This window comes from Ambystoma mexicanum, chromosome 10 (genome assembly GCF_040938575.1).
Source record: "Ambystoma mexicanum isolate Mex_15411 chromosome 10, UKY_AmexF1_1, whole genome shotgun sequence".
NCBI lineage: Eukaryota > Metazoa > Chordata > Amphibia > Caudata > Ambystomatidae > Ambystoma > Ambystoma mexicanum.
Window position 1 is genome coordinate 500,024,730 of NC_090932.1, and position 22,769 is coordinate 500,047,498.

Consider the following 22,769-nt stretch of genomic DNA (forward strand, 5'->3'; position numbering starts at 1 on the left):
GCCATCATACTGTCTCATATGTGGGTATGGTTGTCTCAATGGTGACCTTGCTTCCAGGATTCTCTTTGCTATCTGTAATTCAAAGGGCTTTGTAAGTGTGTCATATTCTGTTTTCCAGCAGATAGGCAATATTGGCGAAGTGATTGAGGTGGGGGAACTTAGCTCCTTCTCTACACCATCATTTTATTCTCATCTCTCAGCTGAAGTGCACACTGTAGTGTGGTTTCAAGTTACCCTTCATTAGGTAATTAAATGTGATGGAATTGCACTGGAGTGCCTTCTGAACTTGTGCAAAACTGTTCTGAAAATGTGTGTTCACTAGCAGTGAATTTCTTGACAAATTGAAACATCAATATCAATTATCTGGACTTTCAATTAACTTAGTTGTAAACACAGCCCTACATGTGTATTTCACTTGAGTGCCATAAAATAAAGCAAGCCCTCTCAGAACAGTATTGTTTTCCTTAATAAAGTCCCTGAAGATCAAATAATTCTGTTTCAAGTCTGCACGGCTAGGAAATACTTTCGAAAGGAACCAACACATGCAAATCACTGCAAAAGAAAGCTACAGTGTGGCTCTCTCTCTTGCCTTGTGTCAATTACCAAGAAACTATTTTCCACATATCTCTGTGTCCAGAAACTGGCCACATCTTTAAAAGCCTTTCAGAATGTTAATGCAAAGGAAAATGTATGCGGCAGAAACTGCATCTTGTGAAACTAACATGAGAGAAAAAGAACACGTGTAAATCTGTTTTTGCAAAGCAGGGAAATGATATTTTGAAAACTAAATGTGAAATAATATCGTAGCTCGCACAGAAACACAACTGTATATGTGGTTAGAGGGGCTGCAAAGGTATGTATATTATGCTCTTTTTTCCCCAAAAAGACCAAACATCCTGGCTGAGGCCCAGGAATTCCTGTCAAACCAGTTTGGTATAAAAGCTAATTTTGCACCTACCAGTGAACTGATGCTGCAAGGGCATGTGCTCTGTTCTTATGGGACCTGACAATGTGATAATTACAGGTTCTACCAGACTGCCAGGCAGAACTGCTCCCATGGACAAAGCAAGGGGGTTAAGCTCTGTGTTTTGCCTCAAAGGTGTGATTTCCTCTACATTCATTCCCAGCTACCACTGACTGGATTCAAAGGGGAGTCATGGAAACCCTTTGTTCAGGCAAACATAGGAGGAAGACAGTTTGGCTGGGAGAGTGGAAGGACCGCCCACACAAGGAACCCATTGAGTTTACAAACTGTACATTAAGACATTTTGCCCAGCACCCTAAATAAGCAATAATCCAATATTATGCTACTATTTAATGTGTTTTTTGGACAAGCACAATGAGACCATGTGCATCTTTCTTACATGTGGTGAACTTGAATGGCAGGAAAATTGCATTTCTAGGTGAAGCATAATTTGCACAGACATTAAACTTCGGGAAAATATGCCAAATACTAGTATGCATATGTGTAGCCATTTTCAGAATTTTAGATATTAAGTTTCTCCTGAAAACGGCGAAATTGTGCCAAAGAGTGATGCAATATCACACAGAATTGGCTCTTGGATTGGCCAATTAATTGTGCAATATGGGACCTGCATATTTGTTTTTTATGATGGTGACTAGTGTGAATATGAAGGTTTGTCCCATAACTATTTTTTTAAATAGAAATAGTCTTGTGAGACAAAGGAAGTCATATAATGCACACACATAAGGTGATGTCACTTCCCTTGAACCAATCAGCCCAGAGGGAGGTGGGAGGACCAATAGGCTGGCCTATCCTAGGATAGGACTAATTCCTGGGTACGCTGCCGCAGATTGTAAAATTCTGTGATGTCACTCTGGTTATTTAAGAGCGAGACAGGTAGACACAAGGGACATTGAGAAAAGGCTACTACCATACCTTCAAGGACCAACCTTCAGGCCTCCATTCTCAGCTGACCCTGAGACCCTCGCACTCACCTATGAAAAGGCTATCAAATGAGTGTTTGAAGCCATTGCCCAACTTAAACAACGTAAAGCTAAATCCACCAGTCATACCAATGCATGGTTCACTGACAACCTCCTGTAACTCCAAACCAAAAAACAGGCTGCCTTATCCATATAGCAATCAACCCACATGGACACAGCATAACTAGACTTTAAAGTCCTGTCCAAAGAATATTAAAAAAGCCATCATCCGGGCTAAAGCCATCTCCTTCGAAACAAGGATCCTCGAATCTCAATCCAACACCAAAGAAATCTCCTCCATTTTGAGAGACCTGGAGACTCCTACACCTACACCTCAGGGATTCACCAAAGACAAGACCTGGTGCGACGGAATCCAAACAGCCATTATCAACAAACTTAACACCCTCCAAACCAAAATCCTGACGGCTCAACAGACTGACAACCAACCACCTCCCTCCAGCACCCCTCAGCACCAAACACCACCACTCCATTCACCTTTAAAAAGAATTGAAGAAAAAGACATGGTCAAAATCATGAAATCCATTAAGGCATCTCACATCACGGGAGACATATATTCTGCTGCAATCATCAAGGACTGCACAAGCACCCTGACACCATTCCTTACAGCTTTCGTCAATGCCTCCTTCACAACCGGGATAGTTCCTTCCTGCCTCAAGGAAGCCTGGGTGTCTCCTCCGATAAAACAACCTACCTTGGATCCCACATCTTATTCTTACTCCAGGCCCATTATCACTGTGCCCTTTCTTCTTAAAATATTAGTCAAAGCCGCCTACCTACAGGTGCAACAATTAATTCAAAGAGAACAAAATTCTAGGGCTACACCAGTCAGGCTTCCGTCCAGGTCACAGCACTGAGACAGCCCTACTTGATTTTAAAAATCAGATGGACAATGAGAGAGACTCAGGTAAACCCGCTCTTCTTCTTCTCCTTGATCTCTCGGTGGCATTTGATCTCATCGATCACAGTGTCCAAGGCCACCACCTGACACATACAGCCAAGTTCTCACCTAAGGAATCTGCATGGATCTCATCTTTCCTTCAAGGAAGGACCATGCAAGTTTTTTCAGACACAGCCTCTGCATCACCTACTATCATCCTCTGTGGCATACCACAAGGGTACTTCATCTCAGCCACCCTCTACATTGTATTCACGCATCCCCTCTTCCATATCCTTGACTCAATAGGTATCTCCTATACCAACTACGTGGATGATACGCAAATCCTCCGCACACTCACAGGGGACTACAACACTGACTCAACAACCCAAAAAGATATCTACAACACCATCCAAGCCTGGATGGCAACAAATGGACTTATTGCTTGAACTCCAACAAAACCGAGCTGCTCCTGATAGGATCCATGGAAACCCTCAAGAAACTTGACCCACAATTCTGCCACTTCACCATTGACAGTATCAGCATCCCAGTTGCAGAACCAGTGAAAACATTGGGAGTATATCTTGACTCCAGCCTATCTATAACCAGACATGTCAATGCCATCTCCTCCTCTGTGGTGTACCATGAAAAACTCCTGAACGCACCTAGACCATTCCTCTCCAAAGAGAACTGTATCACCATTGCGAGAGATATAACAGGGTCGCGACTCAACTACTGTAATGCCCTCTTCCTAGGCACTTTGGCTAAAAACATGGAGAATCTACAAGTCATCCAAAACTATTCTCTGTGCGCCGCCATTGGTATTCCCAAAAGGGAGCACATCACTGCAGCCAGGAGACAGGCACACAGGCTCCCAATCAAAGAGCGAGTACTTTTTAAAGCCCTCACCTTAACACACAAGTACGTCCACTAAACTGCTCCTCCCTACCTCTCGAAAAGGATACACCCGACTGCATCTGCAAGACCTACCAGAGCTCAATATACTAACATGCTCACAGAACCCAAAATCAGGAGAGGCCGAGCAGGAGGTGTCCACTTCCCATTACTAACAGCCATACAATGGAATGCCCTGCCCCCATCTTTATGAGCTGAAAGCTCCCACCTAGCACTCCGCAAAGGGGTGAATGCACTGAACTTCACCTGAACACCATCCTCTACCACAGACTCACATTGCAATTTCTGTAATTTATTATTTACAGCATTGCCTTGTTCATATGCAACTAAGCACTTTACAAGTAACAGCACCGCAATGCCCAAGGGCTGCCTGTGCACTATACAAATGTAAGAATAAATACATTCAATATTCAACATTCAACATTTCAAGACTCCAAAACCAGATCCAGAGGCAGCTGTCACGCTCACCTGATATCCCCGGGGGGCATCCGGAAGGCTCTGAGATCTGGAACCCTGGATGCGTAGTTGCCCAGTGCTGAATAATGAATTTAAGTTATATGTACGGTGAGCTGTCTGTCTTGCGTTTCTTGTGCAGGGGCGCTTGACGTTTGTTGGCGAGCTCCACGAGTTGCTTCAATGGTGCAGTACGCCTTCCTTGGGCCCAGGCCTGCTGTGACCCTGAATCTGTTGGTAGGCAGGTAGGTTTGTTAATTGTAAGTCTTTGTTCTGTTTATGGAGGGAATTTGTTAATGTCTTTATCTCCTTCTTTTCAGGTGCGAAGGTCTTGATGCTGGCGTGCCGGATGGAGAGGCACATTTCTAGGTAAGAGAAAGCGTGAAGCGCAGCGCCTTTATTGTCTTTTAAAGCTAACCTGTGTTTTCTTTTTCTTCTCCTCACAGACCGCTGTGGTGCTGCGAGTGGATGAGAGCGCGATGAAAAACAGGCCCCCGGAATTCATTAAGGTAAGTACAGCGCTGTGTGGTTGTTTAATATCAAAAGCAAACCTGAATATGTCTCTTTTCCTTTGCAGATGTTGCTGTGGTGCTCCATATGGAAGCGTGGCGTAGCGCGATGGAATTCAGGTAAAACTGATGGAATTCGATGCTTTGGAAGCACGCATTGTAATATTGTTTTTCCCTTTCTCGTTATTGCAGGTCGCAATGTTTGAACAGCAGCTGTGGTAGCGGTCCACCGGAAGTCCTTAAGCTAGTACTCACAGGTGAGTGATGTTTCTTCTTCTCTCAGTTTCCTCAGATTGCAGGCCCAGTTGATATGCTGAGTGCTGGATGGTGTTTTCTCAGATAAGACAGAATAATCTTGTTCTTGTTCTTGCAGGATTACAGGAAGATGCTGAAGACCAGGAGCTGGACACGGTGAGCGTCACGCTGCTGGGTGCAGAATAACACGAAGCGTGTTCTGCAGTCAGGGTGTTGTTTGTATAGCCCAGGTAAAGTAGTACCAGGGAAAGTAGTTCCAGGCATGCAAAACTCAAAACATTAGACCACATGGCTTGGTTCTTAGAACTAGACTGTGTGAGTGCTTCCATGTTGGATTTAAAGGCCCATGTACATTAATGGGACCTAGTTTGAACAGCCCTTCATTCCTACATATGAGCCTGGTGCCAAAGGCACCAGGACTGGCTCCAGGAGGCCTTTTGCAGTGGTTTTAAGGCCCTCAGGGTTCTGGTGGGACCCTGCTTGTGGCACAACGTGTGCCCCCTCACAGTGGTCATGACAGCAGCTGAGTCCGTCCAAGCAGAACCACTCATCTAGATCCAGGCATACCCAAAAATCCAGGGAGAAAAGACGAGAGGTTGCTGATCCCCTTTAGAAGAATCCAGTAACCCATCCCGCTGTGTACAGTGACCAGACATTGCACAGCTGTTCCCATCCATGAGAGCCCAGCTGTCTCAGTGACCAGATCTATTGACCCCACTGCCCAGTGACCAGATCGTTGGCCCGCTGTCCAGAGACCCTGCTGGCTGTCCAAATGACCAAACTCAAGCTTGCCTTCTAAGTATCCTATCACCCCGTACCCAAAAACTGCATATCCCACTCTTTTACCTTGCATCCTGTTCAAATCCTATAAAAATCCCATTAAAATCCAACTCATATCCCAAATTGCCAGTATCCTCTTTGTACTCTTTCCTTAGGAGAATCTGTGTTAATCCATATCTGTTAGCGTATTCCTTTTTTAATTATTTCAGCTATCTGTGTAAGTCCTTCGTACCATTTTTAGATAAATTAATTAATTCCCCTATAAGGAGGTACGCAGTGCAAGCTGGTTACAATTTGAAATTAACCCCCTTGCGCGCAGTGTCTTTCCTTAAGAATATAGTCATTAAAATATGGCATCAGTAGAACCTGTCATTGTGCAACCAAAACTGAATTTGACCGTGTATTTTGCTTTTCCCTAAAATCTGATTTGCATTTCTCATAGAAAAACCTACGCTATCATCCTTGTAAGAGTCATCCCTTCCCCTCAGTATCCTGTCTGTTCTGTGCCTTTATTCCTCATCCCAAAAACTGATTTCTGATTTTGATTGCTACGCCCATTTTCTTAGCTGTTTGCTCGTTTAAAGCCTGTGTGAAATAAGAAATTGTAATCCTGCCTCATGTGTTTTCCTGTGCATTGTTTCCCTTCCCAAAATCCATTTTTTTCTCATCTGTGTTCACTTTGCTTTAGTGCCCTGCTCAGTAGTCTGTAAGCTTCCTTCTCTCTTTAGTGCAGCCACATGCATTTCTGTCCTAGTTATCCTACCGCAAGTGTAAACTGATCTATAAGTAACCTGTAAAATCTGAGTATGCCATTTTGCTGATTTTTAGGGTTTTCATTTTGTTTCTGGCCTACCATTCTGGGGCAGTGGGCAAAATTTTCAATCCAATTGTTCCCCTCTTCTTTCTGACTTCTTGCCACTGCTTTCCATCCATAAAGAATTTAGCCAGCAGGTGTTTGGAGGGAAGTGTTGCAGGGGAGTGCATAACCTATGTGCCATCTGTGATTGTGAAGAAAAAGTGATTGTGTTTCCATTCCTATTAAAGGTATAGGTATCTTATGTTAAAAGTTGAATTAACTGTATTATAGGAATTTGCATTTGTATTGCCACACTATAGTGGCTGCTGCACTAATTTTGTTTTGCTCTGATTTTGCATTGAATTCTAAAAATAAATAAATATGTCCTTGTTACACACCCACCTGTTTCATGGTCCAATGCAACACAGGGTATTTGTTAAGGTGTGTGTGGGACGGGTTGGGTGCATTCTCAAGAAAGAACCCAGGGTTCAAATAAAAATAAAAAGGCATTTTATGTTGTGCGCCACCTTCATTGTCAGTGGAAGAAGTCCCTGGCTGGAGCGTGCCGTGTCATAAAATGAGTTACAAGTTGGGTGCTCATGCCGTTATTGAAGTAAGTGTTTCCACCCGTGACATCTTAACACAGCAGGCAAACTCATTGAAGATAATGATACTTTTGGTGGTTAGAAAACTGTGTTACTCTGTAAAAGCGCCATCCCAAACCTCAAACCTTAGGTATCAGGACTGTGTGTAAAAATAAAGTAAAGCTAACCTTTAACTAGACAAAAGCAGTGCACAGATTTGTTCTTGCATATATAATTAAATAAAGGAAGAACACTTTTCATAATGAGCACCGTAGAGATTAATATAGCTAGGCAGCACCTTCTGTCCAAACTATTTGTTAGAGGGGAATGGGCAGAATAGGAGCAGGGAGCCTGGCTATCCAACATGATGCAACAGGTCACCTCCACAAACATGGATATGTGTCGCAGGACAGGGGTCTGTTACATCAAGCATTGACTGAGTTTTACATGATTCAGAATGTGAAAGATGAGCAGCTTAAAATGGTCCAACTCACTGCCTACATATACCTCCACATGGTGGTTATGGAGGAAAAACACCAAGAAAGTATAACCCTTGCGCAAAACCAGTCTGAACTCTTAAACCATACCCAGAGTAAATTAAAGCAGAAGCAGATAGAATAAAAATTGCAAAAGAGCCAAAATTCTGAGGTAGAATTTGAAAACCACATCAAATAGTTAAAAGAGGTATTGGCAGTACCGCGGCAAAATAATTCAGAACAGGAGGCCCAATTAGCTACATTAAAAGAGGAGTGCCAGGAAAAGGTTGATTCCCTGAAAGAGAGTCAACTAAAATTAAAACAAGAAGTGACATACAATAGCACCTGCTCATGGCAGATAACCATGTTACAAAATCAGGTTAAGCAAATGGAAGAGGAGAATAATAAATGAATTCTCAAGGAATTCTATTCCCAAACATAATTTTACCTAGAGTGTCCGAAGTTAGGCACTATAAAACAACAAAGAGAGAAACTGACTGAACAGATTGGCACCCTGTATCAGGAAAAAGATGCCATATACCAGGAAGTGTGCAAATTAAAAACAGACCTCCAGGAACTGAATGAACTAAAAGTAAAATATGAAAAATGTATGGGGCACATAAGTCAAGTAGAAGGTGATCTAGAAGAGACCACCCAAGCCAAAAATGTGCAGAGACAGGAGCAAGAGATTCATCTGCTGCTGCGAAGGTGGCAGTGGTGAAAATTGCCCCCATTTTGGACCTAGAAATGGGGGGCCTAAAAACCCACCTTCCCAAAACCAACCAAATCAGAGGCAAAGAAGACCCTCTGATCAATCACAAGCAGGTGGTAGTCAGGTAGGGGACACCACAAATGTGCCCCCTAACTCTGTCAATTACATCAGCTCTAGATATAAGGGCAACAGACAGATATTGGGGTACGTGTGGACTCCCCCAACCCAAGGGGGGAGATCCAATCAGGTGAGTACCGTCCCAGGGAACTTCTGTCCTAACTTCCCTCAGGAGAGCAGTAATCTCCCAAATTCTAGTTTAAGTTTTTTCCCTAGTTACCCTCAAAACCCCAACATCCAGGGCAACCTTCCTTATTCTCCCCACTTTCAGGAGTCCAGACCACCAAATCTAGGAGAGGGGAGGCCAAGGGTGGAGGGCTACCAGTGGAATCCCCAATACCCAACTTACTCTCGGAGACGGGATAGTTACCCTTCCTGAGAGCTCCCAGAATTAATTCACGGCCCGTGTACCAGCCAGAGCAGGTGTCTCAACTGGAGAGCCAGGTCCAGAACCTAACTCAAGATCTGAGTCTCATGTTGAGGGCCCATCAGAAGCCTCAGATGCAAATGGTGACTCAGAATAACTCAAACCAAGGATCTGGCAACCCTGAACAATGATGGGGATAGAACCTTGATAACCAACCAGCTCCAGAGAAGGAGGCATGGGAGGAAGGGAGTTGCAAAGCCATAGGGGAAGCTTTCTTCTTCACCTGTGAAAAGCCCCCTGGACAAACCAGAACTAAGATCTCCTGCCCCCGAGAATCTACAACCCAGGGAACAGAGGGTGGATAGGAGAAACAAAGAGACCAAAACGGCCCATTTTGTGGAGGAAGTCAATGTCTTCCAGGTTGAAGGGGAAGAATCCTTGGAAGATTCTGGGAAGAAAGTCTTCTCCTTCAAGGACTGGGGTATTCCACCCAAAGAAAAGTGGGTCCCAAAGGACCACAACCCAGACTGGGTAGGTGTGGAGACTGATTCAGAATTTCCCATCCCTAACCACCAGAATTGTCCTCCAGAGAACCTAATAATCACAGAGGTACCCTCCCCCCACCCCCACAAACCAGTTCTAGTAACTGTATCCAGGAAAAGGTAAACAACTCAAAGCTATGGGAAAAAGGGGATTCCGAAATCCCATCTATTTCTGGATGCCAAATTTTCTTGACAGATTACCGAACTCCGACACAGAATACTGTCCAACATCCCACAATGTCAGAGTCCAAAATAAAGAAACTAACTGCCCAACTTGCCCAAAATGTCCATTTCCTTTGCCCCTTCGAGGAGAAAGAAGGTGGGTTCTATGCCCCCTATCCGAGTGCAAGGGCAATGTGCATTTTTAGCACAGGTGGACTCTGGATCATAAGCTACTCTTCTGTCCAAAAGGGCCTTTGAACAGCTAAATTCAGGAAGGGGGGCGAGACATCCCATCCCTCTCACCCCTCTTCCTGGACAACTAACACAACACCATTCCAATATTGGCGAATAACATTGACTCTAGCAGCATTTTTCCATGGACTTCCGAAATGAAATCATAGGACCAATCCCCAATGACTATTATGACCATGACAATTATATCCCACCAGAAAAGGTCTTCTCCAAGCAAGGGGGGAATTTTCTGGTGTAGTCTTCCTGCCCTAACGGGGGGAAGAGGTGACCTGTGACATCAAGAAAGATGAGGTGATATTCCAGGTCCACAATGACTGCCTCTCCTCCTTGAAACCCTCTGTCCAGGTCAACACCCTCACCAGAAATCTCTTCGCACAGCTGGATGAGAATGCTGAGATTGCAAAACCTGAGGTCTTTCCAGGCTTCAGACAGGTGGTTGAAGAACGGGTCAACCTCGCTGATGCCTGTAAAACTGAGGAACAAAAGCAAAAGTTGAAACAGGTGTTTTTAGATTTTCAAGCTATCTTTGCTGTGGACTCATACAACTGTGATTGCACCAAGATACATTCGACCTCAATTCCAACGGACCTTGAAATGACTCATGTATTTGTGAAGCAATATCGCTTGCCTCTCACATCTATGGAGTCCCTTACAGAAATCATCAAAAACCTTGAGTCCTGTGGGATAATTGGTCCAGTCCACAGTACCTTTAATAATCCGGTACTCAGGATTTTAAAACCAAATGGTCAATGGAGACTTTGCACAGACCTTAGGGAGCTGAACAAACGGGTCAACATGTACCGATGGCCTCTCCCATACATTGACATGGGACTGGCCCAATCCAGGGGTCAAAGGTGTACACCGCCATTGACCTGACCAATGGATACTGGACAGTACCTGTCAGTAGGGAGGACCAGTACAAGCTGGCCTTCACCTTCAGGGCACAGCAGTACACATGGACCTGGACTACCTTTGGATACATAAACATAAACTCTGGCAATTAATTCAATATCTTCCTACACAAGGGCATGCCCGACTTGGGTGAAAGGGGTAACCTGGCCTATGTGGATGATGTCCTGATTAAAAGCTCAACTGTGCAGGAACGCATAGTGGAAATCCACTATGTTCTAACCCAGTTGAGGGTTGCCAGAGCAAAACTGTCCTTTCAGAAGGCACAGTGGTGTATGACCCTTGTAAACTTCTTGGGATATGAAATCACCCCTGAGGGTCTCTGTCCCCAGGCAAAGAAAGTGGAAGCACTACTAAAACTGAAAGATCCCACAACTCTGCAAGGAGCCTTCTTAGACTGACTAATTACAGTGGGAAGTTCATTGGTCCATCTGTCAAAGGGGGTTGTCAAGTGAGAGTGGGGTACAGAATAAGCCGAGGCAGTGAAACAACTCAAAAGAAGCTTCTCACAAGCGCCTTGTTTAGCTTACACTGTCAAAAACAAGGGTTCGTCTTGGAGACAGGGTTCTCGAATACATGCTTAACAACAGTATTATATAAAAAGCATGACAAGGTCAATAAAGTCATCTCCTATGCAAGTAAGACTTTATCCTCTCTGGAGGAAAAATTCAATGATTGTGAGAAGGTACCCCTGGCAACGGTGTGGGCATTGAAAGATCACTGCCGTTTCATCCAGGGGGAGCACATCGTTGTGGAGACCTCACACCAGCCTTTGCAATACCACCAAAATGTCAAAATCCGGTCAGGAATTGTAAGTAATTTCAGAATTACTTGCCGGATTCTGTCCATGAAAGTCTTTCCTGTGGAGGTCAGATTTGGCCAAAACAAGAAGAGTCCCCTCGTGCAAGGTTTGGCTGACTTGCATGATTGTGCCTGAGAAAACTGTCTCGAGGATGAAAGTCTCAAAACCCAAGACAACATGGAGGCATACCTGAATTCCCCGCAAAATTTCTACAAAGAAGACACGTGCAAGGGGATGCCCACAGTTTATGTGGATGGGTGCTCCTACCATGTTGACAACACTGTAGAAAATGAACTGGTGGCCGGCATTGCGAATGCCTGGGAGGAGGATGGCCCGGAACCCTCCGCTGGGTACAAGATCGGTCCCTGAAGTAGTGAGGTGGCAGAGTTGATGGCAGTTCACAGGGCCATCAACACTGCTGTGCAACACCGACTCCACAAACTGCTCATAGTCACTGATTCAGATTATTTCAAGAACGGGTTGGTGGAGCACCTGATCAATTGGAAAAAGAGAGGCATGCTGTGTGCAAGTAATAAACTACTCAACCATGGCAAACTCATACAAAATATTGATGTTCTGGTCACCTGTAATGGGATGACCATCTATTGGAAAAAGATTAAGGGTTATTCTAGAATAGAGTGACCAGCCAAAACTGGAAATGACCTAGCTGATCAGTTGGCCAAAACCTGAGCCATCCAAGGGGATCTGATTGAGAGTGATTCCATGTTGGGGGAATTCCAGGTCACTTCTCTCACCAGGTCCCAGGCACTTGCTTACAATGAACCCTCAACTCTCCAATGGAGTAAGGAGACCCTAGATGCTGATTTAATTATGGCACAAAAAGGGGATCTGATTTTGCCAACACATTGAAGACCCTGTGGACTTTTCTCTGACGGAAACCGATGACATTGGGAAAGAGGATCAAAGGGTGTTGATGATGTTTCCCAAAATGTTCTGAATCCAAGACCGTTTGTTGGCAAGGAGATCCATCTCTGGATGTGGCAAGTGGGTGGTATCTACCTCATTCAGAAGCCTGATGCTAAGTCATGCCCATGTTGCGGCCACAGCCGGTCATCAGGGGTTTCACACTACTTTAGAAATCTTGCTGAAGGTTGCATACTGCCCACACATGGGGCAGGACCTCCACCAATATTTGAAGGGGTGTCTTGTGTGTGCACAATTTCAGTCAAGTTCACTTACACACCGAGCTCCCCTCGAGAAGAGGGGGATTACACTCCCTTGGTCACATTTACAAGTAGATTTCATCAGACCCGTAATTCGCTCTTCTAGGGGGAACAAGTACATGTTAACAATAACATGCTTGTTTACCAAATGGGTGGAATGTCTACGGGCCCCAAATTGCAAGGCAGAAACACCAGCTGCCCTGATGATCAACCACATCTTCTCGTGTTTTGGGCTTCCCCAAAGGATTGAGTCAGACCGAGGAAGTCACTTCACCAGTGAAGTGATGTTAATATGTGGGAGATACTTGGGGTAAAAAAAGAAACTCCATATTGCATACCGCCTATCCTCTAGTGGGGGAGTTGCGAAGTACAATAAAACCATTGTGAGCATTCTTAAGAACTTCGTGGCAGACTCTGGGCCTCATTGGGACATCCGATTACCACTTGTCCTGATGTCCATCAGATCTACACCATCTTCTGCAACCAAAATGTATCCATTTGAGGTAATAACTGGATGAAAAATGGTGCTACCTCAGCATCTACTCTATAGAACACAAGAGCATACACTGATAAACGCCCCCACAACACATGAATGTGTTGAGAATATAAGAAAATACCTTCAGCATGCTTTTGTGTACGGTCAGCGGAATCTGGAGATATTGGCAGAATTCCTCCCCTCCTAGTGTTAGGCAGAATCATATGCAGTACCCTTTGGGAACACCACACACAATTAAGACTACAAGTGTAAGTACAATTTCACCTTTGGTACAAACCTGTACTACACAGTGAGGTGGTAGTGATGGCTGAGCAGCCAGCCTTATCTCAAGAGTAAAGTGAGCAGTACAAGAGGTTACACAAAGGACAACAATCACTATGGTTCAAACAAACACTGATTCTAGGTTTCTGAGTAAAAGAATATACATTTCACTATTATAAAGCAGCAGAAAATCATAGTCTTAATATACTACAATAACACCCAATCTATTCTGGACAAGGTAAGCTAAAATGAAGTGTGAGCAAAATGGCACTACGGCAATGTAAAAGGGAGAAAAGACAAGGTTATCATAAATCAATAGCACCAACAAGTTATGGGCAGGGCAATCTAGAAAATGCTACTACAACTAGGATTCAAGTCAATAGGTCTGGGCCAATGTTAAGAGTAGTTTGCGGGTAAGTCTTTGCCAAGAGTTCAAAACGAAGTTGGTTGGAGGAAAAGTTATTTAAAGGAGAAGAGAAGGACAAGCCTTCGGAGAGGCGAAAGATTTCAAGCACTTTCACCGCGGTCAGATGGAAAGAACGACTGAGTTTGCACAGTACCTTAAAAGAAGAAGAATGCTGTAGCCGAGGCAGTTGTTCCTGGCAGTTCCTGCAGGCTCGAGGTTCCTGAAGCTTCAGTCGTGGTGACAAGAAGGAGGACAGCTGGAGGGTCCTGCACTGCCCATGGAAGAAGTCAGTAGCGGAGCAAAACGACAAATAAAAGGTGCACTCTTTAAAATCCAAACTGGTTCTCTTCCCACTGGCTATCCGATCTACTGCAGCGATTTACAACAAATTCGACCAGGAAGAGGACAGGTTTCTGGTGTTTGGCGAGCTGGTTGTTCCCGCCAAGCTCAAGGAAAGAAGATTCCTTGCAGTTCCCCTCTGTCGTCGAAGTTTCAGGTGCTTCGGACCTGCAGCAGTGCTTCACCGGTTGTCCAGTAGTTGTAGCAGTCATCTTCCTTCAGCTCCTCATTGGTTCTCTCCTTCCAGTGGCAACTCTGCCTTCCAGTCCCAGAAACTGGCTTTTTATGCACCAAATCCCCCATTCACACATCCTGGCTGTAATTCACAAAGCAGGGTGGCTGTCCTGGCAGGGCAACTACCTAGCCAATCAAACAAGAGTGTGACTTGGGTCTCCAAGGAGACCCTCTGCAGGGGACCTCAAACCCCTTCCTCACATCCTGCCCACCAAGACACTCAGGCGCCTATAGGAGGGCTTTGTTTCAGAAGCCCTCCAAAGGACGGAGAACAAAGGAACCAAATCTGGTTTGGCTCACAGAGTAAAACACTAGATAGACCTTTACAAAAATATATGGCAAAAGAACTCAACCACAACCAAGTCAAATTAAACGTGGATTACTGGGTTTGAGTTTGAGGCTGAGTTTGAGGCTACCACCATAGCCTCTAACGGTACCAACGCTATTTTCATAGTCCGCGGTAGAATAAAAATGGTAGATACCACTTCCACCAGCCAAATCTTAGAGAAAGGGGAACATTACAATGTTCCATGAGAATCAGACAAAAGGGGATAACTATTAACCACTCCAGTAATCTATTGGAAGATAGGGTGTACTGGGTCTGTAAATTCAAAAGACTAGTAAAGTCAATGTTTACTTTACATGTTCTGGGAGACAGTAGTCAGTCCCAGAAAATGGAGTTTGAAGTGGGAAGTCTGAAAAGACAACCCTGGGTCACTGCACTAAAGGTGCTGGATGACACACAGTAAAGATATGATGCCATGGAGTTTGTTTAAAACACCATAACCAAAGAACACACAAGTAAAACACATTGAAAATGAAAAGTTCAAAGCCCAAAAATAGAGCAAAAGAGCTGGAGGGCTCTATGGTAGAGGGAATTTAGCACTGGTGTGAGAAATCTCCCTAACACCTGGCGCGGTCCCTTTGAAATTGTAAGCAAAATTTCACCTGTCTCTTACAGGATCCGCATCCCAAAGGAGAGTTGTCAGAAGGGAAATGGGTCCACATCAATCAGTTAAAATGTTTTCACCCCAGACACACTTTGCAGCTGATTGATGAGCCAAAGGAAAATCAAACAGAGTAACCATCGGAAGAATGAGAAGAAAGAAAAAACAAAAAAAAAGCAGAAGGAAGTATCTAGGTGCATAGGTATAGCTATATAAAAGGGAGTATTTTTCTTTATTGTTATTGTATAAATGAAAAAAAAGATGTTGCAAAAGTCAAGTTGCCATCTTGGTCCTGTTGAGAAAGTTGCTTGATGTATTGTAAAAATGAAACCAAGGTGTAAAGGCCAAATTGTGTCCTTGCCTTGTTGTGTAATTTGCTTGATGTTATTGTCCCAATGTAAGGAGAAGACCACAGAAAAATGTAACTGTAATCATTGTTCCACTTTTGTTAATCGTCTGGGAAGACTGTCCTTGTAAGATCCTAAAACTTGTTTTGACCTATCTCCTATTAGATAATTAACTCCATTACCTACTAGCCTGGTGAGGACCTCCCGAGGACCTGGAAAGGGAAGGAAGGAAAGTCAGTGCCACTCTATACCCTCCAACCGAAAGAAGGAATGAAATCCTGGAGTGTCGCTCCCTGATGAAAGAGAACTCTGTCAAATGAACACCGCTCTGCCCTATTCTGCCTCAACAAAATGTCATGGCAGAACAGGGCTTGGGGGAATATGTGGGGTAAATTTACCAGCCCCAGCAGAAATTCCCTTCATCACAAAACCGCATTTCAGCATTTACCATTTACCCAAGAATGGCTACATTGTGTTCTCCTGCACGTGAATCCAGAGAAAATAACCCAAATTCAGAATGGCTCTGCATTGCTGTTCTGTCATTTAAAAACTCAAGACTGAACAAGAAAATGACCTGCATTCAAGACGCCACCGCCCTTGTAACTCCTTTCATTTTAACCATCACACAGTTTTGCTCCAGTAAAACACAGCTGTGCATGTGTATTTCAGTTGAGTGCCATACAATTAGGCAATCCCTCTCATAATGGCATTGTTTTCCTTAATAAAGTCCCTGAAAAGCAAAGAATTCTGTTTCAAGTCTGCACGGCGAGGATTTACTTTTGAAACAAACCAGCGCATGCAAATCACTTCAAAAGAAAACTACAGTCTGGCTCTCTCTCTTGCCTCGTGTCAATTACCAAGAAACTATTTTCAGCATATCTCAATGTCCAGAAAATTGCAATATCTTTAAAAGTCTTCCAGAAAGTTAATGCAATGGAAACTGTGTTTGGCAGAAACCGCATCTTGTGAAATTAACATGAGAGAAAAAGAACACATGTAAATGTGCTTTTGCAAAGCAGGAAAATGACATTTTGAAAACTAAATGTGAAATAATACTGTGGTTTGCACAGAAACACAATTGTATATGTGGGTAGAGGGGCTGCAAAGGTATGTATATAATGTTCTTTTCCCCCAAGAAGGCCAAACAGCCTGGCTGAGGCCCAGGAATTCCTGTCAAACCAGTTTGGTATAAAGGCACATTTTGCACATACCAGTGAACCGATGCTGCAATGGCATGTGCTCTATTCTTATGGGACCTGACAGTGTGATAATTACAGGTTCTAACAGACTGCCAGACAGAATTTCTCCCAAGGACAAAGGAAGGGTGTGAAGCGCTGTGTTTTGACATGAAAGTGTGATTTACTCTACATTTATTCCCAGCACCCACTGGATGGATTCAAAGGGGAGTCATGGAAACCCTTTGTTCAGGCTGACATAGGAGGAAAACAGTTTGGCTGGGGAAGTGTAAGGACCCTCCACACAAGGGACTAATCTGGCCCATTGATTTTAAAAACTGTTGAACATTACGACATTTTGCCCAGCACCCTAAATAAGCAATAATTCAATAGTATTATTGTATTTTATGTGATTTTTGTACAAGCACAATGTGACCATGTGCATCTTTCTGACATGTGGTGAACTGGAATGGCAGGAAAATTGCATTTCTGGGTGAAGCAAATACTGGTATGCATATGTGTAGCCATTTGCAGAATTTTAGATATTATGCTTCTCCTGAAAATGGTGAAATTGTGCCAAAGGGTGATGCAACATCACACAGAACCCGTGTTCGGACTGGCCAATTCCTTGTGAAATATGGGATCTGCATATCTGCTTTTTATGATGGTGACCAGTGTAACAATGAAGTTTTCCCCATAACTCATATTTGTAAAAAATAGGCTTGTGAGACAAAGGAAGTCATAAAATGCACACACATAAGTTGATGTCAGTTCCCTTGAACCAATCAGCCCAGAGGGAGGTGGGAGGACCAACAAGCTGGCCTTTCCTAGGATAGGACTAATTCCTTGGTACTTCCCCCAGATTGTAAAATTCTACGATGCCACTCTGGCTATTTAAGGGAGAGACAGGGAGACATAGGGGACATTCAATATTCAACATTCAAGATTCCAAGACTCCAAAACCAGATCCTGAGGCAGCAGATTCCATCCATGCAGAACCACCCATCTAGATCCAGGTATACCCAATAATCCAGGGAGAAAAGAGGAGAGGTCGCTGATCCCCTTTAGAAGAATCCAGTAACCCATCCTGCTGTGTACAGTGACCAAACATTCACAGCTGTTCCCATCCAGGAGAGCCCAGCTGTCCCAGTGACCAGATCTCTTGACCCTGCTGCCCAGTGACCAGATCCTTGGCCCCACTGTCCAGAGACCCTGCTGGCTGTCCAAATTACCAAACTCAAGCTTGCCTTGTAAGTATCCCAGTACCCGAAAAGTGCATATCCCGCTCTTTTACCTTACATCCTGTTCAAATCCTATAACAATCCCATTAAAATCCCACTCATATCCCAAATTGCCAGTATCTCCGTTTACGCTTTCCTTAGGAGAATCTGTGTTAATCCATATCTGCTAGCGTATTCCTTTTATAATTATTTCAGCTGTGTAATTCCTTATTACCATTTTGAGATAAATTAATTAATTCCCCTATAAGGAGGTACGCAGTGCAAGCTGGTTAAAATTTGAAATTAACCCCCTTTCGCACAGTGTTTTTCCTTAAGAATATAGTCATTAATAATAGCCTCAGTAGAACCTGTCATTGTGCATCCAAAATCGAATTTGCCCGTGTATTTTGCTTTGCCTTAAAATCCGATTTGCATTTCCCATAGAAAAACCTACACTTTCATCTTATAAAGAGTCATCCCTTCCCCTCAGTATCCTATCTGCTCTGTGCCTTTGTTCCTCATCCCAAAAACCGATTTCCAATTTTGATTGCTAAGACCATTTTCTTAGCTGTTTGCTAGTTAAAGCCTGTGTGAAATAAGAAATTGCAATCCTGCAGAGTGTGTTTTCCTGTGCATTGTTTTCCTTCCCAAAATCGATTTTCTCACCTGTGTTCTTGTTGCTTTAGTGGCCTGCTCAGTAGCCTGTAAGCTTCCTTGGGCCTCATTACGAGTTTGGAGGTGCCTCCAAACTCGGGTCCGGGTCTGGGTTCCCTGAATGGGGAAATACCAGGCCATTCTGACCTTGGAAGGCCTGGTATTTCCCCATTCAGGGAACCCGGACCATCCCCATTCCCGTTTGAGCCCCCATAGAGCTCAATGGGGATGGGGAGCACGCTAACAATGGGCCGGTTAATGACAGGCCCATTGTTAGCATGCTGGGCCGCTCACGGGACCCACCAGGTATCCAGAGCCGGTCCCGCGAGCGGACCTCATAATAGGTCGGTAAGGGTTAATGGCTCCAGCACATTTACCAACACCGTTAACCCCACTTCGTAATGAGGCCCCTTGTCTCTTTAGTGCAGCCACACAAATGTCTGTCCTAGCTATCCTACCGCAAGTGTAAACTAATCTATAAGTAACCTGTAAATTCCGAGTATGCCATCTTGCTCATTTTTAGGGTTTTCTTTTAGTTTCTGGCCTCCCATTCTGGGGTGGAGGGCTGAATTTCCAATCCGATTTTTCCCCTCTTCTTTCTGACCCCTTGCCACTGCTTTCCACTCACAAAGAATTTAGTCAGCAGGTGTTTGGGGGAAGTGTTGCAGGTGGAGTGCATAACCTATGTGTCATCTGTGATTGTGAAGAAAAGTGATCTTGTTTCCATTCCTATTAAAGCTGTAGGTATCTTATTTTAAAAGTTGAATTAACTGTATTATAGGACTTTGCATTTGTATTGCCACTTTGTGGTGGCTGCTGCCCTAATTTTGGTTTGCTCTGATTTTGCATTGAATTCTAAAAATAAATATATCCTTGTTACACACCGGCCTGGTTCATGGTCCATTGCGACACAGGGTATTTTTTAAGGTGGCTGGGGTGCCTTCTCAAGAAACAACCCAGGGTTTACATAAAAATAAAAAGGCGTTTTTTGTTGTGCGCCAACTTCAGTGTCAGTGGAAAAAGTCCCTGGCTGGAGTGTACCATGTCATAAAATCTGTTACAGACCTGTAAACCTGCTACTTGTGTAATACAAATGTCTTCACTGAACTACTGTCAAAATAGCAGTTTTGGCACCTGCTACCATCAATAGTCAGGAAATATCACTATGGCAGTGCCTGGCAAGTGCCTTTCACATGTCAATGCAAAATTCAAAACTGTTGGCATTGCCAATGTTGTTTTTGTGAGATGTGGCCGTAAGGCTATACACTTCTGGGCTGCAAAATCTACTAGCTTTAGGAGGTCCCAGGAGGCCACTGTACAGAGATGAAAGGCTGAATTTGCAGGGAAAACGATAATCATTTTACAAAGCGATTACCTTTTTTCTCAGCCAGTCCTGCTCACGGGTTTTCTAACACGTTTATGACCTCGAGGGTTTGATGTTTTTTTGTGAATCAATTGACAGCCAGGGCCGGACTGGGAACCAAAAGAGGCCCTGGAAAATGTTGTCAAAGTGGCCCAATATTTTGCTGAACGAGCGAGCATAGCGCGTGAGCCCAACACACTGTGCATTAGACAGGCCACGAGACACCCGGTCCCGCACCAAAAGGGTGTTAGGAAACCTGCTATTATTAAGAGTAGGAGATTGAAATTAACAGGAAGAAGGAACACCTGCCCTCCCCTGCTTCCAAGATGGTGCCAACTGAAGGGTATTTCTAGGCACTTTAAAAGGGCTAGGGTCAATCCCCAGGCCATGAATGAGTCCGGTGTTGTCTTCCCCCGGACCTTCCTCTGGTTCTGTGTTAACTGACTCGTAGCTTTGGTCCTTTGTTGGGCCAAAGCACAGGTAGGCAAATACGAGCTGAGGATGTTAGGGAAAATGGGCACCGTGAAATCAATGCCAACTGCTTAGTGCTTCTGGGGCCCCTCACCATGGCACGGTTGTCCCCCATGCCCTCTCCAAGCCTAGCCCTGGGCTCTGGCAGATGTAGGCCCCCAGGGTGTGTGGTAGTCACTAGTCACATTCTGTGAAGATTTTCATTGGATCTGCTATTTGCTCTCACTCTAACTGGCTTTGTGAGGGAAGATGAAAACTCTGCACACTTGTCCCTGCACATGGTTTCTGTGCCCCAATGTGTGCAAACAGATAGGAACTATGTGAACATGATTATGTGGGTCCTCTCAATGGGTTAACGTGTGCAGAGGATAGGAGCTATGTGTACAGGCTTCTGAGAGTGCTATCAATAGCACAGGATGTGCACAGAGGTAGAGGCTGTGTGTACAGGCCCCTGAGAGCACTCATACAACAGTACCATGTGTACAGGGTGATGGGGGCTATGTGTAGGCGTCTGAGAGCACTCTCAATAGCCCTGGGTTAGTAGGGAGGTAAGCGCTATGTGTGCTCCCCTGAGAACGCTCTCAATGGGCGTGTGTCTTTATAGAGGTAGGTGCTATGTTCACAGGCATGAGAGAGAGCTCTCAAGTGATCTGTATGAATGTAGGAGCTATGCACACATGTAAGTGCTCTTGTGGGCGAAGGGAGGTAGTAGACATGCATAGAGGTGTGGGACTGCTTGCATGGGGTCTGGGTATGAAGGGATGTAAACAGAGTCTATGGTGTTCCTAGTGACCCTGTGTGTGCACGCTTGTAGGAGTCATGTGCACAGGACACTAATAACTCTGTGATGTGGGGTATGCATGGCAGTAGGTGCTATGTACACAGCAGGACAGCTGCGTGAACACATTGTACCCTAGAGGCAGGCAGGCCAATGGCCAGTGCCACGCCTGTTTGCCCACAATCCACAGTGCACAACGTGCAGGAAACTGGTATGAAACACACATGACGTGATTTAGTCTTGGTGCCCCAGCCAGCTCCTGAGGGTGTTTGGGGGGAGCTTCTGTGCTATTAATTCCCACCAGGCTTTGTGGATGTGCTGCAGAGGCAGGGCCCTGGGCACGTGCATTAGACAGGTCCCTGGATTTGAAACACAGCAGGCAAAGTGTGCGTGACAGGGCAGTGTGCAAAGAACAGGCAGACAATGTGCACAAAGGCCTGCCTCAGGGCACGCAATGCAAAGTGCACGGGAGGGAAACTAAAGTGCAATTATGCAATCCTCACTGTGCAAGGATTGATCAAAGAGATCACACTGTGGAAAGAAAGATGTAGGGACACTGAGTAGGTCATTGGTACAGGAAACATAACTAAATGTGTAAAGTGCATCCACTGCATACATACTTTGTTCAAGGGCCAAGAATAATTTTGGCCTGTACCCATTAAAAAACGTTTTGTGATGAATCATTCCCATTGCGTAATAAACAGACTTTGGGACACTGTGTAATGCTAATGCCCACCCATTACTTAGTTATGTGATGCCAACGCATGAATTGCAAAATATACACGCAGGGGGCGCGCCTCCCATGATTTGCACCATGCACACAGTGGAAATACACTCCTCCCATATAATTTGCAAAATGTGCATTTCGGAAACACACTTAGTAAGTGCATATAATATGACTGGTGATATACACGGACTTCAGGAATACACGGACACCACACCCTCATGGCCAGTTGCACCCACGTGCCCTAGTTTCACTGGACCAAGTTGGTACATTTTACTTTTGGCTCTAGAAAATAGACTGTGGGGGCATGGGAAGGATCCAGAAGAGAGGAGGGCAGGTAAGCCTGGAGAGGAGAGGAAAGAAGGAGGTAAAAGTACCAGAGAAGAACTAGCAAGTGATGGTCACTCAGCAGTGTTACCCAAAATACTCATCCGAGTCTATCTGTCGTCCCCACTGCGACCTTGGCATGAACAGGCGTGTGCTCCTTCAAGGAGCTGACTTTGACACTCCCTTCTGACAGCTGTGGCTCTCCTCTGCCCCATTTCAAAATGTGCTCTGCGGAACCTCTTTCAATAACTCTAACAACTCAAGGACACCACTACAACACGTGGCTGTGTGGATTGCAAGTTAGAGCCACGAAAATTGTCTACCAAACCCCGACTAACAATATAAAATTATGTCAAAAAACGAAAGTCAG